We start from the raw sequence: 4,881 nt of genomic DNA, 5'->3' as shown, positions 1-4,881 counted from the left end.
TGACATTTTATAGTCAACCTAACTAATGATTTTGAGTTAACTATACTCAGGTTTACTGCCATTGTATGAGTTGTCTGAATTAATATTTTTATAGTTAACCTAATTAATGATTTTGAGTTAACTTCACTCAAGTTTACTGCCATTATCTGAGTTGTCTAAACACAGTTATTTTAAGCTATAACACCTTAAAATGAATTAGCTACTTTACTTGGAGATTTTGAGGCAATCGGTTTCCTGACTTTTTTTAAGTAAAGTGAACTTATTACAATTTACAGTGTAGGTAATGTCAGATATTAAATCTCTGACCCTAAAACATCAGTCACCATTCTGCACCTCCTTAATTAAGATGGCAGCAAACATTTATTTTCAACTGACAAAAACAATCCAAACTCTATTTTTTCCAGAGCTTTAAAATACATGACACTTCATTAGATGTTGAAGTTTACTCAACTCTCATACAGATAAATATACAGGAGCAGCTTTTTTATTTAATTTGTGGCATTTATAGGACCTGTCATCTGTGTGTGCTTAAAAGTGAGACCTTGTTTTGTCATACAACTTCTTCCACAGTCAAGAATGAACTTGTAGGTTGCTTCATAAAGCTACAATCTGCAAATCCTGTGGGTTCTTTTGGTGGGAGAGGGAGAATGTCCCTTGATTACAAGAGACTGAAAACCCACTTTTTTGGCTTTTAACTGTGTCTGACATTCTGTAAATCAGAATACACTGTGAATAGAAAGCAATTTTTATGAACAGAGTTGATTCACTTCATCACGTTGGGATGAAAACAGCAGCTCACCTCTCTGTACATCCCCACTCCAGAATGAGAAGTGACTGAGGATACACTGATACATCAGTTGAACATCGGTATCGACCAATATTCACCTTGTTGACTGCCTTCGGCCTATCTGCAAATGAGACAGCAGTCACCAATGGCAGTGGCTGATGTTTTATTGTTGTGTTAGATGAATTCTGTGCAGGCTACAAAGCAGGGCTCGAGACTAACAGCATCACGGGGACATTAGATTACGCATTAGGGACGAACAGAGAGCTTCTCTAGGACACCTGTGAGACAAAAGGACGCAGTACAATCACTATCGACACTTTGCGAATTCACGCATAATGGCGCGATATAACAAGATGTAGTTTCTATAAACAGAACCACAAAACCAGAGGAGTAGTAGGAAGACATCTCGGTGCACCTCCATGATTAACTTCTCCTCGTCCATGGTGTCAACGGGGTGAAATGACGTCTGAAAACCTCTGACCTGTTGACTTCAGGCCTGCCTCCGCCCATTATGACGTTTTCAAGGTGTAGTGCAGGGAAATATGATCCGCCGTGAACACTGTGTATTTTATTTTGAAAATTAACTGGATGTTTTATTTTGTTTCTGTGCACGACTTCCTGCCCCGCACGATCTGCTCTGTGCTGAATTGCTGCGTTGTGCTCCGGCGTCCGGCAAAAATAGAAGTCCTGCGTATCTGTTGCGGAGGGCTCCGGAGCGCCACAGCTGTGACGGAGCCGGAACGCAGCACAGCTGCAGCCGGTGGAAACACACACATTGACTAGAATTGAAACGTATCGGCTCCGCTGCCGTTCCGGAGCGCAGACGCAACCAACACGCATCTGGTGGAAATTGGGGGTGAGACGGCCCACTTTAGATTCATTTCCTGTATCCGTGTCAGACTGAGTCTATTCATTACTATGAGAAAAGTGAGCGTGTGTACAGATTAGGACCGATTCTTTCACCCCATAGTCACTGAAATAAGTACTGAACACATTTTCACAAGCCCCAACCCGTCTAAACATTCTTACACTGAAATGGACTTTTTCTTTTCAGACAGACAAACCTGGAGAAAATCAACTTTGTTGGAGACATGTCTCTGTTTTAGTAACATACTCTGATGAGATCTGGCAGCAACTGACGTGATCTTGCACTCAATTGAGATCAGAATTAAGCTAGCAGATAAAAACGAGCAACAAAATAAGGAACAAACATTAAACTTGCACTAAATATGGTGTTTTATTGTTTTCAATCTGATTTCATCCATCTACAAAACCTTTACTACACTTCCCAATGAGGTGGGGGGATGTGAGGGAGAGCACACCACAACAACTAAGGAGACCGTAAGTGTATACCATGTCATACCACTGGCGTAGCTTTACTGCATTATCTTTTGTTCTAGAGTCTCTTCAAAGTAACATTATGATGCATTCAAGCTCTATGCAGTGAAAATTAGTGTTGAGTGAAGGTAAATCATAACATTATCATGATGTGTCCAGATGTTATTAGTTTCTGGCAAGCATCTAATATCAAACGTCTAATCAAACGAGCATCTTCATTATCAATGATTTGACTGCTGAACTTCAACAGTCTCTTCCTCACAGATTAATTACCCACAACCCCCCTAGCTGCTTCTGGGACTTCCTGGTCAGAAAGTCATTTGTCAGTATTAAGGTGGATCATGTCAGGAGCCACCGTAGGTACCAAGGTTAGGACACAGCAGTTGAGTAAACATCAGTCAGGGTATTGCTTTCAGTCCGGCTGCTGGCCTCACCTCAGGGTAAACAGAGGCAGCGTCCACGCTCACCACGATTTACGCTAAGAAACCCTCTCATTTCTGTCAGACGGACTGAGGAACACACGAGGAGGAGACGCTCAGCTGTTTATGTCTCCTCTGTGTTAATCGGGATATCTGGTGTCCTGTCTGAGTGGAGGCTTTCACTGCAGGTCAGCCTGTGACCTGCTGGACTGGACGTCCCCCCAGACACCAACACGGTCTGGTAAGATTGGAGCCCATGCTTGATCGTTTGGTCTGATGAAAACATTAAAACGCGCCAAAACAGTTAAGTTCTGACACCAATACCCATACCTTGCTTTGAGAAATGCAAACTAGTTTTGCTGAGGCCTTTTTGTCACTTAAAAAATTCTTATATTTAAACATTTATTTTAAACTCTAGTTGGGAATGCTGAACAGGCAATCATGACACCAAACCGTTTCCATCCCTAGCTGTTAAGGTAGCAGCTAAGGATGTACCCAATCCAAATACGTTCTTCAGTACGGCTCAACTAATGTGATGGAAACAGATTCTACACAAAGCTGCTTGGCAAAAACAAAAAAACATCATCAACAGGTGTGTGTCTGTTTTGGGGGAGGGGGGTGGACTATTGTGTGGCAGTGTTTTTGTAAATTATCAATAAATTACAGTTCAAAATATGAAAACAATCCTTTGACAGCAGAGACCTTTGTTGCACATCATCCCATCTCTCTCCTCATTTTCTGACCGTGTCCACTACATTCTATCAAATATAAGCAGAAAATTCCCTAAAAAATAGTTTATAAAATAATAATCTGAATTCAGATCAGTCACTGTGTTCTCATGGCCTGTTGAAACCCCTCCTCCAATCTCGAGGTGGTTGTTCCTGGTCTGTGAGTCAGTCGGATCAGAAGCTTGTTTTGTTTGTGTATCTGAATTCCCAGCTGGCTCTGAAGTGTCAACTCTGTAAAGCCAAACAGAGGAAATCTTTGAGAAATCTGACAGGTTCACGTCCAGTCAGAAGGTCATGGACACCGAGGAGAGATTTGGTGTTTCTGAGTCCGTCAATAAACCAGCCTGTTAATGAAGTTAATCCAAAGCTGTCAGGGGACAATTTCTCCAATCTAAACACTTTCTTAATGTTTACAAAGACCAGCAGGTTTCTCCAACAAGTCAATTTGTGTGATTTTTATTTTACTTTATCTATAAGCATGTTGTTTTTAAACTAAAACACATTTCTCGTCCATTAATTGTTTGGCTGGTTGTTCTGACAATTTCTGAACCAATTTGCATCTCATGGTGGAATCAGGAAGCAAAGATCTTTAAAATCAGATTCCAGAGTTGCCCTCCTGACTTGGTACTGAGCTGTAAACATCACATTGTGTAATTATTTGCTGCTGGTCTGGTTTGGCATTGAACTTGGCGTCCCCCGGCACGTCTCCAGTCCACTGTTTGACACTAAACTATCACATTTCCAAAACAGCGGTGACTCTCTGCACGGCCGATGAAATATTCAATGATGCTTGGGTTTCAGCTCTTCACCAGCCTGAATCCTGCGGCTCGTACTGAGGCGTCCCCCGGGTGCCTCGCCCACTGGACCCGCAGCCCCCTCGGCAGAGTTTGGACCTCGTCAGTAGGAAGCGGGCCCCTGGGAGCCGTTTATAACCCGACTCAGAGCTCGCAGGGCAGCGCTCGCTCTCCTGCACTTTTCTGCCAAGTGTTAAAAGAGAGATTCTTAAAAATGGAGCAGCCATATGTAGCGCACCCCGGAGCTTTAAATGAGCTTTTCATCGAGGAGGGGGTCGAGCTTTCTCCTCTTACAGCCTTAAGCACTCAGCCGCCTGCTGACAGGTCGGCCATCTTTGAGGACTTTTCAGTGGTGGTGTGTGGCGTTCAAGGGAAAGTCAGCGGTCCACTGGAGTTACATTTTGAAGTTGTCTTTAGTAAGTTCGAAGTTAAGTTACTCAGTGAGCGTGCCAAGAGGTCTGAGTTGATGCTGGACAAAGATTAAGGGAGGGAACGCTGGCGTTGTTATTCTCCTTGGCCTTCATGTCTCATTCATGGTTTCAGTCAGTTGTGTTGCTTTGAGGCGCAGACACAAGTCTCATCCACTCTTTGCATGTGATTTGTTCTCTCCTGAATCTGAAAGTCTTTAAGCAACAGATGACGATGGTTGATGAACAGTGATTTTTTTTATTGCGGTCTGCAGTCTCAACATTCAGTCAAGGTTTTCACAGGCTGACGCTGCAGGTAAATGTGCAGCAACATGACAGCTCTTCAAAAGTGGAGGCTGGCTGTTAGTTTAGGAGGCGCTTGATTTGTTAAGCGCATCAGGGGAGTTT

The sequence above is a fragment of the Epinephelus moara genome, chromosome 20 (genome assembly GCF_006386435.1).
Source record: "Epinephelus moara isolate mb chromosome 20, YSFRI_EMoa_1.0, whole genome shotgun sequence".
In the NCBI taxonomy this organism is placed as follows: Eukaryota; Metazoa; Chordata; class Actinopteri; order Perciformes; family Serranidae; genus Epinephelus; species Epinephelus moara.
The sequence above is the reverse complement of the archived record's forward strand: the minus strand, read 5'-3'. Positions refer to the sequence as shown.